The following is a 23,911-nucleotide window of genomic DNA, read 5'->3' on the forward strand; positions in this document are numbered from 1 at the left end:
ATTTCCGATGTTTATTGAAGGAATGCGATTACAGTTTATTGAAAGTGTTCAACCATACGGTGCGAAAAAAAACATCATGCACCGTTTCAAATTTTCATTTTACAAACACACACAACTTTTCATATAATGGTGATGATGGTGAAGAATTCAAATCCAGCAAACTCCTCGACTGATGAGTCGAGGCTCTGAAGCCAACCGAGGTGAGGATGCCAATGAGTCGTGCACCAAAAATAATGTCGTAAGCCATGGGCTACTATAGCTGCCCAACTCAGCCCTTCAAAGAACATGGCTCTGGAAACAATATCACCATGTAGTAGAGGTTTAGAGCAGCACTCAAGGTGGGTGAACTATCAGATTGTAATCTGGAAGAGGGCCCATATCGCGAAATACGATATTCCAGATGCAACCGTTGTCCATGGATGGGAGTTGAGGGATGGCAAGCTGGAGCCACTATGGAAATGTAGGAATGTACACAGGAAATGATCTGACACAACAGCTCATCGATATCATCGACAAACTACCAGATTCTGAGGATGTGGACTCAGATGAGTCGGATGCAGAACTGCCAGATATCCTATATCAGTTTGGTGGAGACAGCACTCACAGTGATCAGGATTGACAATGTTCATCAGTGAATGAACTCTGTGCCCGTTTGTTATATTGTTATGGATATGAGAATTGTGTTTAATTGTTGCAAAATATCACGCTCCTTCCTCCATTTGTTGTGTATAAAGGTCAAAGGTCGTTCCCGTAGTTATTCCATATACAATCACGCAGCAAATAATAGATTTCCTTTGTTCAGTAGTTATCTCCTTATTATGTGTATTAGGTTAAGGTTCTGTCTTCCCACTAGTTAACACTGCATTGCACCAAATGAAATAAGGTAGAATCCCCTTTCAATTGCCACCAAAACGAAATTGCCGGCAGCGTTCGCTGCCCTTTGGCTGGGGCTCGCTCAAATCACCCCAAAACCTCCATTACGCACACGGTTAAACTTGAGAAGGAGGAGGAGCCGTCGGATCATGGGCGTGGCACCACCTCATCATCAAAGCTGGAGCCAGCGAGCCCCGACCAGCCAACCAGGGCAGATGAAATACCATCACGGGCATGGCGCGCATTGATCTTGAAGCGCGTTATATAAGCGCCCGCGCAAGCCTTTTCGCGGCAGATGCGTGACCCAGCTGAGTTCTGCACAAGCGATTTTTCTGCAGAGAGCCGCTTCAACCAGCCCCGTTTCAACCTACCGCATGGAGCCCTGACGCGCTGCTGTGAACCAACCTGCCGGTGCGCGGTGTACAGCCAAATACTTGGAGCTGCCGGCTCCTCGCTTCCCACCCGGAGTGGACCTGCTCGCTGTGCCCTGTGATTCCACCTGCTCATCCCTCCAAACCATTCCTGCCATTCCATCCTCTTGTGTACGTGAGTTTGTTTTGTTTGTTCTGTCCTGGGGTTGTAAGTAAGACTGCCATAGGTAAGCTAGCGTTGCACTGTGTCCTTCTGGTCCGTCCCTCTTTCTGTAATTATTTTCTTATTCTTCCTTCTCCCTTGGTTTCTTTGAATTGTAAATAGTAGTAATAAATTATATTCGTATTTACTACTTCTGTCTTCCTCTTCTTCACATCCGTCGTCTTTGTGATTTCCCAATTGAAAACCTGTGGCGCGATTTTGGCCAACGTTTCAGACTCGGGTCTAGTCCTTGGTAATAGTTCGTGCCGCGGTTGCTAAAACCACTCGGCAATTAACATCTGTCCGCGGTACGAATGGGGCTGCGCACCTACCTTTCCGGAGGTAGCTGTGTAGCATCAGGAGCGGAGACCGCCAGTGAAAATAGAAGGGGGAATTAACCCCCCCCCCCCTTAAGGGGAGTGCCGTACTCCGGTTCCGTAACAATATTGAATACATTACCCAGTATACGTTGCTTGCTGGTAGCTTGTTCATTTGTTAATGTGTATACATTATGTCAGGCTAGTTTCACTCTTCATGATATTCGTAATCTTTACAACTATATGTTACATTAAAGAAACACAAAATATATAACTGGTACATGAGTTGTTGACGTATTGAATCGCATGAATGTATGCTCGCTGCTTTGCTTTCATTTATTAACGAGTGCCATTTTTGAACTTGCCATAACTTTGTCAGTTTATGTCAGAAAATCATCGTTGTAACATCAAATGTTAGGTACGTGGACACAGTTTAATTTTATATATGAAGGACCACATATGCACTTCAAACAAAAGTAAATGTAGAAACCATCATTTTTGTGATGCGCTAGATCTGTACATGGGGTGCGGCCATGTGTAGGCCAATAACTCGGACGAAATATTTCTGAAACGTGATAATATTGATTTCAGAAGAACCAGCAGAAGCTAAGCTTTCATGTGGTACCTCACTTGTATGTATTACTGCTATTTGACCGCACAAATTACTGATATACTATTACTGCTATAATGACCATTTTGAGCGTACCTCAAAATATTGAGACAAAATAACAAGTTCATCCCAACTTATGCAACGTTAACATTCGATTTAATGTTCAGAATACTCTATGGTCTGGGGCATCAGAAATAAATCGTGTCAGAAAACAGAGGCAGGACAGGGTGATGATGTGGTTGAGCTGGAGGGACCAGGGTGGAAGAAATACGTGATGGAGAGCTTCCGGGCACATTACTCCAAGTGTATGTGCAGCTCCTTGTATGGGGGATTCACGTCATCCAACTCCTCTTAAACTTGAGGTCGTGCTTCATGACTGGGTCGATTTTCTTGCATATTGTCAGCATTTGCCCGCATGTCCTGCAGCACTTCAACCAGGAACTTGACCGTGAGATGGGACATTGGCTTGCAAGCCAGCTTTTTGTGGTGCACCTCCTATTCCTCTTTTTGTGATGCACTTTCTTGGTGAAAATCTTTTTCAAGCGCTTCGTCCACTTTTTCAAACAGAAAACAGTCCAGCGGACAGCCAAAGTAACGAATAGAGCACGAAGGATGCTTTCGTAGGTAACTTCCATGATCTCTTCTTCTTTATCATTTTCCATTGAAATGTCGTCCATCGATTCTGAAGGATTTGGGTTTGCAATGAGGAAAACATAGGTCAAAGGAAAGAGAAATTTTTACTTGGACGACTTTGAAATTAAACTAAGCAAATCAAACCCAGATCAGTCGTTCATCTCACCAAATTCCTCTGAGGTTTAACATGGCAAAGGTTGGTGCCACTTGTGAGAGTGGAAAAGAATTACGACTCCAACATTTCAGTGCGAAACTAAAACGAAGACGAATATCATTTAAAATAACAAAAATCATCGTTATACAAGTAGTTCTTCTCAACCTGTTGTTACCTCTGCCACCAAAGGTGGATGGAGGTTATGTTTTCACCCCTGTCTGTTTGTCTGTCCGTTTGTCTGTGAACAAATTATCTCAAAAAGTTGTGGACGGATTCGGACCAAATTTGGCAGAGATGTAGCGTATGTGACAAGGACGAAATGATTCGATTTTGGTGAAGATCCGGATTCGGATCCGGCTCCCATAATTTTTTGAGGTGATTCTTCACTATTGGGAGACAGGGCCAAAAAGGATACATAGCAGGATATCTCAAAAAGTTGTGGACGGATTTGCACCAAACTTGGTGTACCGGTTGGGTGTCTGACAAGGACGATTCGATTCAATTTTGGCGAAGATCTGAATATGCATTCGGATATGAGAATTTTTAAAATTTTCAAGTGATTCTTCACCATTGGGAAGGGCCAAAACGTTCTTCACCATAGGGCCAAAACGATATATAGCAGGATATCTCAAAAACTTATGGGTGGATTTGGACGAACTTGTTGGACAGGTTGTATGTGTGACAAGTAAGAATCGATTCTATCTACCCATCCCAACTCTCTCTTCCTCATATGTGGTGATTTCAATTGTCACCATGCCAGTTGGCTGGGTGTGGGTACCTATCTCACCAGCCATGGCTCTTCAGCAAAGGACTTCTGCGACTCACTGGGACTGACATAATCTGTCAATTTCCCGACCCGGATCTCAGTCAACGGAGCATCTTCTCTTCTGGACTTGGTTATGACTAACTTCCCTGAAAATGTCTGCTGCTCTTCTTCTGCTCCAATCGGCTCATCTGATCATGTGCTTGTTAAAGTGGACATCTCTCTGACCATTCTCAGAGAGCCTCCTCAGCATCGACGAGTCTGGCATTTCACTCAGGCCAACTGGCACGGTCTTCAAGCAGCCATCAATCATCTGGACTGGTCTCCCATCTCTACCGCCTCTGACATCAACTCATCCTGGGAAGTCTTCCAAAGAAAATTGCTCTCTCTCATGCACAGATTTATCCCATCTCGTCTTCAGTTGTCATACCCTTCCTCCCGTCCATGGTACACGGAATCTTGTGGTGAGGCTGTTGCCCAGAAACAACTTGCTTTCGTCTCCTGGAAAGCAAATCCAACGGAAGGAAATCTCATTTCCTTTCACAAAGCCCGAAACAAGTGTGTGTCCACCCTCAGGAGAGCCAGGAACCAATATCTCTCCGTTCTCAAGACCGAACTCTCTTATCTGTCTCCCTCTTCCAAATCCTGGTGGCGTCTGGTCAAATCTGTTTCTGGTGTTTGTTCCCCCTCCATCCCCTCCCTCACCTCAAATGGCTACACAGCTGACTCCGCACGTGAAAAAGCTGAATGCCTCAACTCTGTGTTTGCCTCTAAATCTTGTGTCCCAAACCCATCCCTCTCTGTACCCACCGTACCCAGTCAAACCCAGCTGCTCCTGGACTCTGTGACCTTTCCTCCTGACAAGGTGGAAAAGTTTCTGTCAACTCTCGACTCTGATTCTGCAACTGATTCTGGACCTGATGGCATCATCCCACGGGTCCTAAAATCCTGTTCTTCCGCTCTTTCACTCCCTCTCTCTGTTCCCTTCACCCTCTCTTTTGCTCAAGGTCATCTGCCATCTGCTTGGAAATCAGCCAACATCACCGCTTTGCACAAAAAAGGTGCAAAAACAGATCCTAGCAACTACAGACCAATCAGCCTTCTCCCAATTTATCAGCAAAGCCATGGAATCCATCATTGCTTCAGATATGAAATCTTTCCTCTTCTCCAATGGCTTGATCTCTGATCATCAATTTGGTTTCAGACCTGATCACTCTACTCTGGACATGCTGCTTCTGCTTTCTCAACAATGGATGGAGGTCCTCAATGCCAAACAGGAAATTAGAGCTGGCTCCCTTGACATATCACGTGCCTTCGATACGGTCTGGCACCCTGCTCTGCTCACCAAACTCTCCTCCTTTGGTATCCATGGAAATCTCCACGCATGGCTGGCGGACGTCCTCTCTAGTCGTAGTCAACGTGTGGCCCTGAATGGGTTTCTCTCATCTCCTCTTCCTGTTCAGGCTGGAGTTCCCCAAGGCAGTGTTCTGGGCCCTGTGCTTTTTCTGGTCTTCATCAATGATCTCTCTGACTCTCTTGAAAATCCTCTATATCTCTTTGCTGATGACTCTACTCTCTGTCGCTCCATTCCTCATCCCTCAGATCGGCAGTCTGCAGCCTCCTCACTCTCTGCAGACCTGGACAACAACACAGACTGGGCAAACAAGTGGAACATGTCTTTCAATCCTGACAAATCTCACACTCTTACGATGTCTCTCCGAAAAGACCGACTGGACAACCCTCCCATCCACTTTCTGAATAATCCTCTCCAAGAAGTTCTGTCACTCAAGCTTTTGGGTCTCACTATCTGCAATGATCTTTCCTGGGAAAACCACATTTCAAATCTGGCCTCCAAAGCCAGTCGCCGACTGGGCATCCTCCGTCGTGCGAAGTCCTTCCTTGGCACACCTGAGCTCCTCACCACATACAAGGCTTTCATCCGCAGCTCAATGGAATACTGCTCTCCCCTCTGGGCTGGTGCTCCTGCCTCACACCTAGCTCGTCTTCACGCTGTTGAAACCAAAGCGTTCAGAATCATTGGAATCTCCCACGATGAAGCTAACTCAAAGGGCCTTTCACTCACTCACCGCAGGCAGGTTGGTGGTCTTTCCGTCTTCTACCGACTCCTCTCTGGCCTTGCCTCCCCAGCTCTCTCTGGGCTCTGTCCCCAAAATATTCCTACAGGTCGCACAAGATCTGCCTGCAACTCTTATGGTTAAACTGCCAAAATCAAGACTCTCTGCTCACCTTCACTCCTTCATTCCTCTTTTCTCCCGCCTCTGGAACAAACTCCCTCACTCTCTTCAATCCCACTCCTCCCTCCAGGTCTTTAAAACGGCTGTTCACCACCATCTCTTATCTTCCCCCATCCAAAACCTTGATCTTTTCTACCCCCACTAATTTCACCCCAAATCCACTTTTTTGAAATACCAACTTCTGTCCTGGAAGTCCTTGGTGTCCTTGTGTTTTATACTTCTCCCACCCCCACCCCCTTTCCCACGCCTCCTCCCCCCAATCCCTCTCCCTCCCACACATTCCCGATGTCCCTGCTCTCAAATGTTGTGATTATGTGCTTCCCCTTCTCTCCCCACAATTCCATCTCCAGAGACCTTGATGTTCCTGTGTCCACCGAATGCATTGTTATCAGGAAGTTTAAGTCCCATGGTACTGTAACCAACCTCCCTGAACGTGACGTGGCCGCAAGAGAAAACTTGATCGAAGATTGCAGTGAAGGATTGTTCGGATGGTGGAGAAAGCACCTCGATCAACTGCCAAACAGATTCAAGCTGACCTACAGACACAAGGTGCGACAGTTTCAACTCGCACCATGCGTCGCCAACTCAATGAAAGGGGTTCTATGGTAGGAGATCCAGGACGACCGCACTGCTGAGAGAGACGTAAGAAAGCCTGAGTAGAATTTTCCAAAACACACCTGAACAAGCCAAAGTCCTTCTGGGAGAATGTCCTGTGGACAGATGAGACCAAATTAGAGCTTTTTGGTGCAGCACATCATCTCAATGTTTACAGAAAACAAATTGAAGCCTTCAAAGAAAAGAACATCTTCCCTGCAGTCAAACATGGAGGAGGTTCAGTGATGTTTTGGGGTTGCTGTGCTGCCTCTGGCACTGGGTGCCTTGAATGTGTGCATGGCATCATGAAATCAGGAGATAACGATGGCATTTTGGGGCGGCGCATTGTTCGACCCAGTGTCAGAAAGCTGGGTCTCCGTCGAAGGTCATGGGTCTTGCAGCAGGACAATGACCCCAAACACACTTTAAAAATCACCCAGAAATGGTTCAAGACAAAACGCTGGACTGTTCTGAAGTGGCCAGCAATGAGTCCAGGTATAAATCCCATTGAACACCTGTGGGGAGATCTGAAAACAGCAGTTGGGATAAGGCACCCTTCAATTCTGGGAGAACTGGAGCAGTTTGCACAAAAGTAGGCCAAACTGCTAATAGAGAGGTGTCGGAAGCTCATTCATGGCTATAGGAAGCGCTTTACTGCAGTTATTTTGTCCAAAGGCTGTGTGTGCTCCGAAATATTAAATCTAGGGTGTCAATAATTTTGTCAATGCCATTTATTTTTCTTTTCTGATTTAAAAGTATATATTAAGTTCTGAATCAAAAACAAAGGTTCTGTAATATTAACAGTGAAATAAATTATTGTGGAGACCAAATACTTTTGTCAATTTCAATTTATTTTTAGAGAAAATTGTGTTATTTGAAAAAAGTGCATGGGTGCCAATATGTTTGGCCATGACTGTAATAATCACGAGGTCACCTCTTGCCAGGCTGACCTTTCCTCTGAACACTTTCAAACAAAACTGTGGAATTATTGATGGATTTGAATGTGAAATATTTGTAGACGAACATGACGGAGTGGATCGAACCTCCAAAGCGCGAAAGGAAAGCAAACTACGCCGTCGATGCCTACTTCCGAGATGCCCTGCGGGTCACTGAGCCGAAAGCCCCCAAGGTTTGAAATGCGGAAATGACGTCTTGTCAGATGTTTTGTGGAGCAGTTGTATGATTAGTGCTTTGTTTAATCAATCGTGCATGATTATTGGTTTTTGCCGAATTTTAGGTTCTGCCTAAAACCCCTCAAATTCACAATTTGAATGCAAAAGGTTACAACTTCCCTCAACGTAAACATCTTTAAATGCTAATGAAACAGATTTAAGGTCGTTTCTTGTTCTCCCAGGCTCCACGACCCCCAAGACAACCAAACATTCAGTACTTCCAGTTCTTCCCCCCTCGGCTGTTCGAGATTCTGGAGAAGGAGATCCTCCACTACAGAAAGACCATTGGATACAAAGTGAACCTTGTGCCTTTGATCTATGAACTAAACCAAATTTCACATTGTTGAATGTGTGTCCTTTGTTGCATACCAGTTTACAGGAGTACTCTTGTTCAGTCTCTTTATTTTTTTGATTTCCTGCAAAGGTTCCGCGGAACTCGGATCTGCCAAACTCGGCGTACGCTCAGAAGGAGTAGCAGAGCAAGATCGAATCGGCTGAGCCGTTACCAGAGGACGAGATGGAGGAAAAGGAGAAACTCCTCTTGCAGGTTTCCCTTTTTCATGATCCTTTCCTGTTGTTTCGCAGATTTCCACCAAAGAGGAAGCATGGGGTCAATTTGTGTGATTTCTTTATCCAAAACCAGAAGGGAATTGGCGAAGGCTCCATTGACCTTTTCAATATGATGAGTGGAATGAAATCAATTTTCATAAACACGGCACCTTTTCTTGACAGGGTTTCACGAGCTGGAACAAGCGTGACTTCAATCAGTTCATCAAAGCGAACGAGAAGTGGGGCCGGGACGACATAGATAACATCGCACAGGAGGTCGAAGGAAAAGCTCCAGAGGAGGTCATCGAGTATTCGAGTAAGGATGTCTCATTGCATGACGCAAACTTGTTCTTTTTATACTGTGATCTACTCTCATTCGACCGTCGTCTTTGTTTTTACCCCGCGTACTCGAAAAGCGAGGTTAAGTAATTGGTCCCCTTCGTCTGTCTGTCCACAAACGTCAGTTTATTGATCGAGGAACTACTTATTTCAATTGAATGTTTTATTTTGAACATGAATCGGAAACTAATCTGTGGTTTCGCAGTTCTTTTGCTCCGAATTCGTCCCAATCGCGCAAGTGAAGAGAGGAGTGATAATTTGTTTTTACTCTTGTCTGTCTGGCAGTCAAACAGAATTGAAAATCATTCCAAACAGGAAATGTCCTGTTTTTACAGACGTCATAAAGGACACAGACAACAAGCATTCTGAGTATTGCGCTGAAATACATGTCCCCTACCGGCAGTCTGTCGTACGGAAAATTGTTGGGGAAATTACCAAAGTTCAAAGTGCCATAACTTTGTCAAAAATGATCTAAATGTCGTGAAGTTCGAACTTCATCTGTAACTTATCATGAGGAAACCATGTACCAAGTTTGAAATCATTAGCATTAAGAGTTTAGAAAAAAAGTCCGGAAAACTGTTCTTTCCGTGACGGACTGACAGACTGACAGACTATGTGGAACGCTCAGTGCTCGCTGCCCCGTGTTCAGGCCATTGGTGCTCATATGGTTGGCAGCGAGTGCCCCGGAAGCATTTCCGGAAAGAGTGAAATCATATGTGTGGGAAAATTGCATGCTCAGTCAGGGTCGTCCAGATAGCTCAGATGGCAGAGCACTGGTATGGTTTTTCCGAGAGCCTAGGTTCGATTCCTGGTCTGGGCATGTAATTTTCCAACATATACCAATTTAGTTGTATTTTAAATTGCTGCGAGGTGTTTTTTTTTTGTTTGTTTCTGGTGGGAGGTTATTCCAGTCTCTTGTGGTATGCGGTATGTAACAATTAAGGTATGCCTTAAGTGCGACACTGGAGAGGCACAAAGCAGTTGGTGTTTCCTCTCCTGGAGCGGATTGCTTGGTTGACGTATGGTGGAATATCAATAGTAACTTCATGGTGTACTGCCTTGAAGAACAGTATGAGCCTACTTGGCCGTCGTCGATGTTGCATTGAAGGTCACTTCAAGGAGCTCAACATTGACGTAATACTGGAATATCTGGCATAGTCATTAGAGACAAACCATGCTGCACATATATCCAGTTTATTTTCAAGGTAGGATCCCAAATCTGTAGGCTCAGGTTTGGGATGTACCAATGCCTTGTTTGCAGCTATCTCAACGTTTGCTTCCCATTTGGGTAGGCTTCTCCTTACGAATCCCAGGATTTTGTTTGCAACATTTACAACATGGTTCACATGATGATTACCTGTCATGTTTCTTGACAGGTTGACACCAAGATAATGGCTCTGCTGAATAGATGTAAAGTTTACCCTCAACATGCAGTATGTTTAATCCCAAGGTTGTCCGCATCTTGTTGCATGCATTGTGTGGCACTTTGACAGGTGGAAAGTCATTTGCCATCTGTGGGACAAATCCCTCAATGTGTCTGGATATTTCTGCAACTGTACTTGATATTCCTTCCCATGAATGGATCGGTACAAAAGGCAATCGTCAGTGAACCAAGGTCTTCAAGATTATTGGACTCTCCTGCAATGAAGCTGAGTTTATGGGCCTTTCATTTTGCCATCACAGACAGGTCGGTGGTCTCTGTCTTCCTCTGCCTCCTTTCTCATCGACCACCCCTCCCAGGTGTTCATATGGTCCACCACCTTCCCCTTCTGGTGAAACTGCCTGAATCGAGGATCACTGTTCACATCACTCATTTGTTTCTTTTATTTCCCACCTGTGCAACCAACTTCCATATCCTCTTCAATCTCATTCTTCCCTCCAGGTCGTCAAGACAGCTGTTCGCCACCATGTCAGATCATCCCAATTCAAAACCTGACCTCTACTACTCTCGTTAAGCTTCCACCCCACCCAACCCCTTCTTCCAAATTTCCAGTTTTCCCTCATGAGAGTTCCCTTCTTTATCCACCTTGTCCACCCCTTGCATCCTCTCCTGTCCCTAATTTTCCTTCTGTCTTGTTTGTCTTTTTCCCTCTGTCTTGGCCTTTGTCTCTGCTGTTGGTGTTTTCCCCCTTTCTCTGCTGTTCCTTTTGTCCTGTTGTATCCTGGTTTATTCAGTATACTAGTACTAGCTCAAACACCAGCCTTGGCTATGTAATACAAAAAAATCCCCATCTCCTCCACAGTGTTCACAAGATGTGTCTCACAAAAGTGGGCTTTCAAAAAGCCATGCTGTTATGTTTTCAGGTTTTTATGTCTTTCTATACGAGCCATAATATTATGGAAAATTATGTGCTGAAAGATTTATAGAGACTGATGTAAGTGAGCTCGGTCTGTTGTCAGCAGGGAGTGATCGGTTTCTTTCCTTTGGTAAAAATCGGTCTCTTTCCCATGTCCTTCTTTCTCAAGACGACATGGCGAAAGGTGTTCTATGAACTCCCTAGTTGATGAAATGTTCCAGTTATCTTTCTCCGAGTCAAATGCTCTTCACAACAATCCCATTACGTTGACCTCCGTATTGAATATATTTACCCACATTGCTGCTCTCATTAATCTGTGGAACTTCACTTTTATTTCTCATCATAGCGGTGTTCTGGGATCACTCCAATGAGCTGCAGGACATCGAGAAGATCATGTCCCAGATTGAGCGTGGAGAGGCTCAGATCCAGCGTCGCATCGGCATCAAGAAAGCGTTGGATGCGAAGGTGTGGGGCGCTCGCAACAAGAACTGCCACGGTTAAAACATCCTGTTTTGTGTCGTCTCATTTTAATCTTTCTTTCTTCCCTCGGTGCATTCTCTTCGAGATTCTAAAATCTGATTGTGTACTTTGTTGTCATGGTTCTGTTTTCTGTTTGTCGTTGATTATGCACATGCCAATTTGATTGGATGGATCCGAACAAAACTCTGGCCTGTCGCCAGATTGCTCGCTACAAGGCACCCTTCCACCAACTGTGCATTGCCTATGGTACCAACAAGGGGAAGAACTACACTGAAGAAGAGGATTGTTTCCTCATCTGCATGCTGCTCAAGATGGGTTTCGACCGGGAGAGCGTCTCCGACGAGCTGCTGCAGTGTGTGCGCAACGCTCCGCAATTCAAGTTTGACTGGTTTCTCAAATCCTGCACTGCAATGGTACGTTTCCCGCCTTCCTGGATTTCGGAATGCGTGGAAATGTGCAAAACTTTTTGTTTTGATTTATTCACTTGTTGTACACCGCTCCTTTGCTATTCCATCTCCAGGCGCTCACTGCATGATGTCATCGCCCGGCTCCGCACGGGGCCCGGTGATGACAAGTAGTACTGAAAAGGATTACTCAAAATGGGGGTATGCTTATTTAAAATGGGGGTGCGGAACTCAAAATGACGGCATGCTTACTCAAAATGGGCGTACAGAACATAAAAAGTGCTATTGTTCTACAAAGGTAAAACATATATATTTACAGAAGTACCAAGAAATAAAAGCTAACCTTTTGTACTTTTACCTCAAATTCATCTTTTGATCTCAAATCCAAATCTGATGAGGATATAGTAATCATACTAAAATACGCCATTTGTGTCTGTGATGAATTTTTGTCGCCAATACATTCTGTCGTTACTTATCCAATCTCAACCAAACCTGTCAGGATGACGGAGGGTTACACAATGAAGGTTGTAGCGCATTCATTTGCCCCCCCTCCCCAAGGAGGTTTTCCACCCCCCCCCCCCCGAGCAAGTTTGCCCGCCATTGCTGTCAATGGGGTTGCACGTTGAGGTGTATATAAATGTTAAATTAGCTTTATCGTGGCATATTTCCAAAGAAGATTTATCGTGACGTTTTTCCAAAGACGCTTTTAATAACAAAATTAATGATAATCACATATTGTTAATGTTATTACAAAACAATATTAATACTAATAATGTCCCACTTCCCCAAGGCGTTTTTCCTGCAGTGATTATGTGTATAAATAGGGGAAGGTGGGGCAAGTTGAGCCAGTTTTTGTTCTTGGAATGTTAGGACTGAACTTACTGATGATCTTGCACAAATGAGTATCTTGCCTTCTAATTTAATCCTTGGGAAACATTTTGAAGCTCGTTCTTACTTTCTATCCCCACACTGAAAGTCACTGTGACCTTTGAAAAAACGGAGGCCAAATGGCTCAACTTGCCCGCCTGAGGGGTAAGTCGATCCAACCTCTCGGGTGAGTTGTACCACATAGGGGTAAGTTGATCATTGCCCCAAATAAAGATAACTAAAGTAGAAAACCATTGTTTTGCCAGAAAAATATTTAATGTTGTAAAGTTCTACAACACTGAACGAAATGATTACCTTGTGTTCATGGTTATAGTCATCAGTTACGAACAAATTGAGTCACTCTCATAGAAAAACAAGATTGTCAACTGTGGTAAGAAAAGTCAACTCAATCCACCTGTCACAGTTTCAAGTCACAATTAAACAAAAAGTATCCCAAATAGTTGATCATTGCCCCAAATAAAGATAACTGAAGTACAAAAATTGGTCTGCCTGAAAAATATTGAATGTACTTGTTACAACACTGAACGAAATATTTACATGTACCTTGTGTTCATGGTTTTAATTCACTGTGGCAGCTGGATTGAGTTGAAAACAGCTGCCACAGTTTTAAGTCACAATAAAACAAAAGTCTCCCAAATACACCCAGAAAGGCCAACAGTCAGATTGTGGCAATTAAGGCACAATATCTTGCTCATCAATGCCAGCTTCATCATTTGGATCTGGAACTAAAACTAAAACAGGTCAGAAATCAAGTCAATTAAGCTGCCAAACTGACAAGTCACAATTGAACACAAGCTGTCCAGAACAACGGGCAGAACTGCCAACGCACTTATGCTGTGGCAGCTTACGCACGATGTCTTCCAGTTCAAATCCTGCTTCATCCTTTGGGTTTGGAACAAACACTGGGTTGTCCGATCCAACTTTTCCAGCAACCTTCTGCAGGAAGACACCTTCAAACTGAAATTCCTCTCTCCATTCAGTACATCAACCCGAGCAATGTAATGCACAAATCTTGATTTGCCAGCACATTTGCCCGAGCTTTGCTCGGAGCGCTTGAAATGGCAGCACGGCAAGGAATGCTCCCCGGGGAGTGGAGATGGTACACCCAGTGTGGTGCAGGCTCGCAATGTATCCAATGACCGGGGTAATAATATGGTATTCTGTAAGCGCTTTGAGCCTTTGGGGAAAAGCGCATTATAAATGCTAATTATTATTATCTCCACCAACATGAGTTGGCAAGTTGAGCCAGACCCTACGGGGCAAGTTGAGCCATGGCTCTATTTGCCCCATAGGGTCTGGCTCAACTTACCCCAGTCTGAACTTTCTGAGATGTCTCCACATACACACATATTCTATGCATCCATCGTATTAAAGTCTATGACAAGAATGGAGACATACCTGGACTAACAATTGTCATCTGATATCCATATTATATCTATGCTGCATATGGAAGAAACGTGAACTTACCTGTTTTACACCTTTTTACTTTTATGGCTGAAAATTGGATTTTTCCCTCTGCAACACTGGTTTCTGTTTCAATTTGGAAAACAATATGGCAGAATTTGGAGTTATGCAATGGGGCATCTATAGATGGCGCCACCACAAAGTCTGACTCATTCATAACTGGCTGGGAGGTGGTGGCTCAACTTACCCCAATGCTCAACTTGCCCCGCCTTCCCCTATAGCTTATAGTTATAATAGCCTTTCCGAAGAAGCAACGGCTTCCACAGGAAGTAAAAATATTATACTGTAGCGGTTACCGGAAGCATGACACAATTACCTTGCACCGGCCGATGACGCAACCGGTGAGCGGTCACTTGTCTGGACTCGCCCGGGCGTGTCCAGACTTGCCTTTCCCGGGCGAACACTTGGCTTACCTATTTGCATACCACGCCCCGCCTGAGAGGCGTGGCTTTTGTGTGTTGAGCTTTACTTATAAATTGCCGCCCGTTAGATGGGCAGATTCAGTGCTTTTGAGTTCTTTCGAGTGAGCTGAAAATAAATAGCTCAGTGAAACTTCATTCCTGGCGTCGTTCATTTTGTCCGGTTTTATCGTGCGAGCTTAGCTCCCACAATTGGTGACCCCGGCGTGATAAACATGGCGATGGAGTCATCTGTAGCTTTGAAGCTCCCGGGCTTTTGGGAATCGCACGCGGCCGTCTGGTTCACCCAAGCGGCTTCTCAATTCGCCCTGCGGAACAGTACGGAGGACACAATGCGCTACCACCATGTGGTCTCCGCGCTCAATGCCTCCACCGCGGCCAGGGTCCTGAGCTTCCTCCAGAACCCGCCGAACACCGACAAATACGGCGTGCTCAAAGGCCTACTCCTCGGTGCGTTTGGACTCACGGAGACCGAACGCACGCGACAACTACTCGACCTCCCGGAGCTGGGTGAGGCCCGTCCATCTGAGTGCATGGATCACATGCTGGCTCTATTCGGCAACCACAGCCTGGATTTCCTCTTCCGCGAGCTGTTCCTCCGGCAGCTACCTGGGCAGGTACGGTTAGCTTTGGCTAACTCGCCCATCACGGACCCTCGCGCCCTGGCCAAGGAGGCCGATAAATTTTTCTCGGCCAGGCGATACGTCGGAGTGGCCGCCTGGAACCCTGGGCCAACCGAGGCAATGCCCGTGCCACGACCGGCGCCACCACCGGCCGAGTCAGCCGAACCGAACCCGACGCGACCGCCGGAGCCTCCACCAGAGCGGACCATGTGCTATTACCACGCCAGGTTCGGGCAGAAGGCCAGAACGTGCCGCCCACCGTGCACTTTCGGCAGGTCGGGAAACGACCAGGCCGGCGCTCGCTGCCTGCCATGAGCGTCGGCCATTCAGGCAGCCTTCTGTTTATCACGGACACAGCGTCTGGGCGCCGTTTTTTGTGCGACACCGGCGCTCAGCTGAGCGTGATAGCCGCTTCGGTGCAGGACAAACAGGCCGCGCCATGCGGGGTCGCCTTGGTCGCCGCAAACGGCTCCTCCATCCGCACCTTCGGTTCGCGCAGCGTCGCATTCTGCTTCGGGGGCCAGCGCTTCAGGTGGGACTTCATCACGGCGAACGTGCCCATGGCCTTGCTGGGTGCAGATTTTCTTTGCGCGCATGGGCTTTTGGTCGACGGCAAATGGCGTCGGCTCATCAACGCGGAGACCTTCAGCTCACTCGCTTGCTCATTGAGCGGCTCCGCACCAACCAAGCTAGCCTGCGCGCTCCCGGCCGTGGACGATTTCACCCGCCTACTCGCCGAGTTTCCCGCCCTCACGCAGCCGACGTTTTCGGCCGTCGCCGTCAAGCACGGCGTCGAACACCACATCCCAACCACAGGTCCACCGGTCTACGCCAGGGCTCGCCGCCTCGACCCGGCCAAACTCGCCGTGGCAAAGTCGGAATTTCACGCGCTGGAGCAATTGGGCATTGTGCGGCGCTCGAATCGTGCGTGGGCCTCGCCCCTGCACATCGTGCCCAAACCGGGTGGCGGATGGCGACCATGCGGCGATTACCGCCGCCTCAACGACGCCACCACCCCCGACCGGTACCACATACCACACATACAGGACTTTTCCGCCCGTTTGGCGGGGCGGGTGATCTTTTCCAAGGTCGACCTCATTCGGGGCTACCACCAGGTACCCGCCCGGCCGGCCGACGTGCCGAAGACAGCGGTAATTACACCTCTTGGCCTCTTCCAGTTCCTTTGCATGCCGTTCGGCCTTAAGAACGCGGCCCAGGCCTTCCAGCGGCTGATGCACAGCGTGCTGCGCGACCTCACCTTCCTTTTTGTTTACCTGGACAACATTCTCGTCGCCAGCACTTCCCGGGCGGAGCACCTCATCCACCTGCGCACGCGTTTTGAGCGCCTCGGCCAGCATGGCCTCACCATCAACCCGGCGAAATGCCAGTTTGGCGTAACGGCCATCGACTTCCTGGGGCACCGCATCACGAAGCGTGGGGCCGTCCCGCTGCCTACCAAGGTGGAGGCAATCACAAGTTTCCCGCGCCCCCACTCCATCAAGGCCCTACAGGAATTTTGGGGGATGGTAAATTTCTACCACCGGTTCATGCCTCGCGCCGCCCAACTCATGCGCCCCCTGTACGAAGCCCTCCGGGGCAAGCCGGCCAAGCACGACGTTGCCTGGACCACAGAGATGGACGCGGCATTCACGGGCGCTAAGCTGGCCCTCGCCAACGCGACCATGCTGGCGCACCCGGTGCTCGACGCACCCATCGCCCTCACCACGGACGCTTCCAACTATGCGGTGGGCGCCGTGCATGAACAGTGGGTGAACGGGGCTTGGCAACCGCTGGCCTTCTTCAGCCGGCAGCTTCGCCCTAACGAGCGCAAGTATAGCACTTTTGACCGTGAGCTCCTCGGCCTTTACCTGGCTGTTCGCCACTTCCGCCATCTTTTGGAGGGCCGCCCGTTCATGGCGTTTGTGGACCACAAACCCCTGGTCTTCGCCATGGCCAAGGTTACGGAGCCGTGGTCGGCCCACCAGCAGCACCACCTCTCCGCCGTGTCCGAATTTACGACGGACATCCGGCACGTCGCGGGCAAGGACAACGCTGTGGCCGATTGCCTCTCCCGGTCCGGCGCGAACGCCGTTCACCTGGGTGTGGACTTCGCCCGCATGGCGGCCGACGAGACCGCCGACCCCACGGTGCAAGCCCTCCGGACAGCGGACACAGGCCTGCGGTTGGCTGACGTCCCCTTCGAGGACACAGGCACAGTTCTCCTGTGCGACGTTTCCCTGGGCCAACCTCGCCCCATCGTGCCCACCGGATGGCAGCGGCACATTTTTGAAGCCCTCCACCGCCTTTCCCACCCAGGCCGGAAAGCATCACAGAAGCTCGTGGCAGCAAAGTTCGTCTGGCACAGGCTCTGTAAGGACGTCCGCGACTAGGCCAACGCCTGTGTCACCTGCCAACGCGCGAAGGTCCACCGGCACACCCAGGCCCCGTTGGCACCATTCGACGTGCCCGCGCGGCGCTTCGACCACGTCAATGTGGACCTGATGGGACCCCTGCCCTCCTCGTGGGGCTTCACCCACCTCCTCACGATGGTGGACAGGACCACCAGGTGGCTAGAGGCCGTCCCGCTGGCATCAACGACATCCGCCGACGTGGCGCAGGCCTTCATTGGCACCTGGATTGCCCATTTCGGCGCGCCCTCGGACATCTCCTCTGACAGAGGCCTGCAATTCGCCTCCGAGCTTTGGGGCGCGGTCGCCCAGGCCTTGGGGGTCAAGCTACACCACCCCACGGCCTACCACCCCCAAGCCAACGGCTTGTGCGAGCGGTTCCACCGCTCGATGAAGGCCGCTCTCAGGGCCAGCCTCCAGGATGACGATTGGTCCGACAGGCTCCCGTGGGTCCTATTGGGCCTCCGAACGGCCCCCAAAGAGGACCTCCAGGCTTCCACCGCCAAGCTGGTCTATGGCCAGCCACTGCGCGTGGTCGGTCCTCCAGGAGGCCGCCAGGAGATTTGCCTCCGTGCCCACGTCCCACCACGGCTGCCCCCAACCCCACGTCCCCCCAGCACTTCACACTGCGGAGTACGTTTTTACCCGGCACGACGCACACCGGGGACCGCTCCGGCCGCCGTACGATGGACCTTTCTGGGTCCTGAAGAGGGACGACAAGTCGTTCATCATCGACATCGGCGGCAAGCCGGACCGCATCTCCGTGGACCGCCTCAAGCCGGCCCATTTGGACCTCGACCAACCTCCACGGTTGGCCCTTCCTCCACGACTGGGCTGTCCCACGTCAACCACGCCCCCCGCCCGACCATCCACCACCACGCCACCTACAACCCCCACACGAATCGCCAGGTGTCGTTTCGGCCGGGTCATCAAGACCCCCCTCAAACTGACTCTCCCGGTGCATATTAATTCTGGGGGGGCGCATGTAGCGGTTACCGGAAGCATGACACAATTACCTTGCACCGGCCGATGACGCAACCGGCGAGCGGTCACTTGTCCGGACTCGCCCGGGCGTGTCCAGATTTGCCTTTCCCGGGCGAACACTTGGCTTACCTATTTTCATACCACGCCCCGCCTGAGAGGCGTGGCTTTTGTGTGTTGAGCTTTACTTATAAATTGCCGCCCGTTGGATGGGCTGACTGATTCAATGCTTTTGAGTTCTTTCGAGTGAGCTGAAAATAAATACCTCAGTGAAACTTCATTCCTGGCGTCGTTGATTTTGTCCGGTTTTATCGTGCGAGCATAGCTCCCACAATACACCACAAACACGCATGGTTGGCTTTTTAAACAGTCGCTAATGCTCTTTATTACACTAAATGAAGAAATTTGGAGGAATCCCGACATCCCTGAAGTAAGGTTACTCACAGGACTGAGTGAAGATCTACTGTACTCTATATAGCCCACAAATATTGTTGGGTTAACAACATGGCCCTTTCTGCCACTACCGTGGCATTTTTCGTGGCCAACTTTTGAAACTCGCTCCTGCTGTTTCATACGAAACTGAAAGGGAGAAGCTCGGGTTGTGCTCCTTTGCCAAGCAGCTAGCTAGCGCTTGCCAAGCCAGCCGTTCCTTTACGGTTTTGAATGGAGTGCTTGCTCAAATGCTTAAACCACGAGGCGATCTCTTCACAAGAAACTTGGTAAATGAACAAGCACCCGATGTTATTGAGATCCGCCCATCGATCAACTGTAATCTATAACCCCCAAAGAGGAATGACCTTCCCTGCCCCTCCCGAAGTCTGCGGGTGTACTAGTGATAACAAATTTGACTTCACTGTTCCAACACTTATGGAGAGCACTGAATGTGCATGGTGATGGGTACATATGTGTGTGGTGGGACAAATGTGGTGATATGTCCTTGTGTTGTGGGACAAACATTGCAATGGATACCTATGTTTTCAGGAATTGCAGAGACGCTGCAACACATTGATATCGCTCATTGAGAAGGAGAACCTGGATCTGGAAGAGAAAGCTGAAAGGAAGAAGAGAGGACCCAAAGTAGGATTAATTAAAAACCGTTTACCTGTAATAGACACCTGGTTGTACGTTGGTATTTTTTGGAGAAACATCCATACTTTCTCACGTTTTTATATCTCCGCAGCCGAAGGAGCAGGAGGCATTACGTTTTTTGGTTGTGTGTGCGTTCATGCGTAGGAGATTTTTGTAACCGCAATAACTTGTGATAGACTGAAAGGATTGCAAATTATCTTGGCATAAGTTTGAACTGTCATACAATGATGAACCAATCCGATTTTGGGTTCATCGGGTCTATTTATGGTCATGTGACCTTTAATTTAAAATCTTTGTCACCACAATAACTTGTGAACCACAGAAGGGATTTCAACCCAACTTGGCACAAGTATGGACTGTGATACAAAGATGAACTGACTGAATTTTGGGTTCAACAGGTCAAAGGTCATGTGACCTTAAATCATTTTGCAGATATAATAACTCGAGTTTGAAGCATCTGATGTTTTCTCTCTTCTACTTCTCCCTCATGTGACCTTTAAGTTGTCATGTGAAGTTTAATTGATATAAAACGTAACTGGGTTGACATGTAACGCAGGCGGAGGCATGTCCATCGACGCATTCACGTCAAATTCCATTTTCTATTTTTTGTTGCTGCTCATTGTTCGTCAGAATTGAGCCAAAAGTGCTTCATTTCTTTCTGCGATTACAGGCACAGAAGCGAAAGTTGGACAGCTCGGATGGCCGGCCGAAAAAGAAGAAAATGAAGCTGTGAAGTTTCCCTTTGAGCTCCTGCTTCTCCCCGTCACGCTCCTGTATCTTATCTCCTGCGTTTTACAAATACCACTTCTTTCCTTCTCACGTTTGTATCGATCTGCAGATCGTTGACGTAGTCATCACTGTTCCTACTTCTCGCTAAATAAATAAATAGATTTATGCGCAGAGGGTCTGTCACATCCGAGTACACCTGCAATGCAGTGACCCAGGACTTGCAGGAATCTTTCTTTCCCAGTCGAATTATTTTAACTCTAATTCCATTAAGGCACTTGAACCTTTTGCTCTTTTTGACCTTTGTGCCGATGAGCGTAGCGTTTCGGCAGCGTGGCCGGACTCTTGGCTGGTAGGCCAGCTGCACCTGTGATGTTCATTTTGACCACCAGGCTGACACATTTTTGCATTTTTGACCAAAGTGGTTATTTGACATTTTCCAGATGTTAAAAAATAGGGGTTTGCAGTCAGGAGAATGTTACCCTCCCTGGCAGGGAAATAAAAAGCGCTCTCGTTTGTAATGGTTTGAATAATAGATAAAAGCTTTTCTTTCTCGTTTTTATTTTTTTTGTAAAAGAGGCCTTTGACCTTTGACTGAACTTTCTGAAATGAAGTCTTTCAATGGGACCAACTTTTTATTTTAAAGTTGATTACATTGTCCTTGTTTTGTTTTTCAAATGTTTTGTTGCATTATATTTCGAATCTTGCGGCTTTCCTTTTCCTCTCACCTTCAATGTTGTGTTTATTCCTTTTTAACAATAAAACTACTTTTGGAGTATTTGCGTTTCCACATAACCCCTTGCTCTTTTGTGGGGTTTTCAGGACAGGTAGTCGTATTTGCGCGACAGCGATAGCACACTTGTCGAACGACTTTTAAATATCGAGAGGGGATTATTTGTCAAGTCGATCAAATATGTACGGTAGATGTTTTTTCGTTTGTCAGACCGATTCATATTGTTAAACTTTTATGCTGGTGGGATAGTCTCGAGTATCCTGAACATGAAGTCGAATGTTAACATGACATAAGTTGGGATGAACTTGTTATTTCGGCTCAATATTTCGAGGTACGCTCAAAATGGTCATTATAGCAGTAATATTATATTGTGGCGGACACAAAAGCCCACTGGCGTGGTGACATCATTCCGCGCACCAAGTGGGCGGTGGCCACGCACCAGGGGTAGGCGTGGCCTCATGATATACACCGGGCGCCCAGCCCGGGACAGTACAGTGTTACAGTGTAGTCTTACAATAAAGACGTTTATATGTTACCGCTTGTCCGCTTCCTCCTTGCTCACAAGCAGCGCGCGTAACGCCGCGCTTTACTGGTGACCCTCGACGTTGGATCTGCTGGAGCGATCCTTCCACACGCGACGCCATCGCCATGGCCGACTTCGTCAAACTTCCGGAATTTTGGGAGGCTCAGGCCGAAGTCTGGTTCGTCCAGGCCGAAGCCCAATTTCAGCTTCGGCGCCTCACCGGCGATGACACGCGCTATTGCCACGTCGTCGCCTCCCTCGGGCCCGGCACGGCCGCTCGAGTTGTGTCCGTCCTTCGCCACCCACCGAACGGCCACAAGTACGAGGCACTCAAGCGGCTACTCCTAGCCACGTTCGGCCTTACGGACGACGCACGGGCCGACCGCCTCCTGGATCTCCCCGAGCTCGGTGAGACGCGCCCGTCGGTCCGAATGGACCATATGCTGTCACTGTTGGACGACGAAGCCCCCGGTTCGCTATTCCGGGCGCTTTTCCGGCGCCAACTTCCAGCGCAGGTCCGCCTCGCGTTGGCCGGGACCGAGCTAACGGAACCCCGAGCATTGGCGGCCGAGGCGGACAGGTACTTCGCCGCTTCGGACATGCGGGCGAGCGTCGGCGTGGCCGTCACGGCCCTCGACGCTGATGTTCAGCAGCATGTTCCACAGCATCAGCTTCTACAGCACGCTGATGTTCAGCAGCATGCTGATACGCACCTCGTGAACGCCGCCACGCCCCGCCCACCGCCGCGGCGAAAACCGCCACCGCGGGGAAACCCGCCACCTCCACCGGCCTGGCGGAGCCAGCCGCGCTCCTCCAGCTCCACCACCTGGTGCTGGTTCCACGCCAAGTTCGGCCACGAAGCTCGGCGGTGTCATCCGCCGTGCTCCTTCAACGGGTCGGGAAACGCCCGGGCCGGCGCTCAATAGTGGCGATGAGCGCCGGCCATTCGAACAGCCTGCTGTTCATAACGGACACCTTCTCCAGGCGCCGTTACCTGTGCGACACGGGAGCGCAGGTGAGTGTCATTCCCGCCGGCACGTCAGACAAGCACGCCGCGGGTGGGGGCCCCGCGCTGCTTGCCGCGAACGGGACGCCCATCCGTACGTACGGAAAACGCTGCCTCTCTCTGCGGTTTGGAGGGCAGGTTTTCCGATGGACGTTCGTCACCGCCGACGTGCCCATGGCACTGCTTGGCGCGGACTTCCTGTGCGCTAATGGGCTCCTGGTCGACGTCAAGCGCAGACGGCTTGTCCAGGCCGAGACGTTCAGCTCGCTCGCTTGTGCGTTGCCCAGCTCAACGAGCGGCTTGCCAAGCGGCTTGCCGAACGATTCGGTTCCGGCCACGTTGGTCTGTACGCTTCCGGCAGCGGACGCATTCACCCGCCTCCTCGCCGGCTTCCCGGCCCTCACGCGGCCCACCTTCTCGGCGGGGGCCGTCAAGCACGGGGTGGCCCATCACATCCCCACCGTCGGGCCACCGGTCTACGCCCGGGCACGCCGCCTAGAGCCGACGAAGCTGGCGGTGGCAAAAGCGGAGTTCGCTACCCTGGAGCGACTCGGCATCGTTCGGCGCTCAGAGAGCGCTTGGGCGTCGCCGCTGCACATCGTGCCGAAGCCCGGCGGGGGATGGCGACCGTGCGGGGACTATCGCCGTCTCAATGACGCCACGACTCCCGACCGCTACCCCGTCCCCCACATTCAGGACTTTTCCGCCCGTTTGGCGGGCAGGTCCTTCTTCTCGAAGGTGGACCTCATACGCGGCTACCATCAGGTCCCCGTCAGGCCGGAGGACGTCCCGAAGACGGCGGTCATCACGCCATTCGGACTCTTCAAGTTCTTGCGCATGCCCTTCGGTCTGAAGAATGCGGCTCAGGCGTTCCAGCGACTGATGGACAGCGTCCTGCGCGACTTGGATTTTGTCTACGTTTACCTGGACGATATCCTCGTCGCCAGCGCGTCCCGCGAAGAGCACCTACGCCACCTCCGCACGCTCTTCGAACGCCTGGGCCAGCATGGCCTGATTGTGAACCCCGCAAAGTGCCGG

General features: G+C 49.3%; 1 pseudogene; it reads left to right on the forward strand.

The window, feature by feature from the left end:
- The first annotated feature begins 433 nt into the window (after nucleotides 1-433).
- On the forward strand, nucleotides 434-21,169 carry LOC144888469 (SWI/SNF-related matrix-associated actin-dependent regulator of chromatin subfamily A member 5-like; annotated as a pseudogene).
- The last annotated feature ends 2,742 nt before the right edge of the window (nucleotides 21,170-23,911 follow it).

The sequence above is a fragment of the Myxine glutinosa genome, chromosome 12 (genome assembly GCF_964187855.1).
Source record: "Myxine glutinosa chromosome 12, kmMyxGlut1.1, whole genome shotgun sequence".
Classification (NCBI taxonomy): Eukaryota; Metazoa; Chordata; class Myxini; order Myxiniformes; family Myxinidae; genus Myxine; species Myxine glutinosa.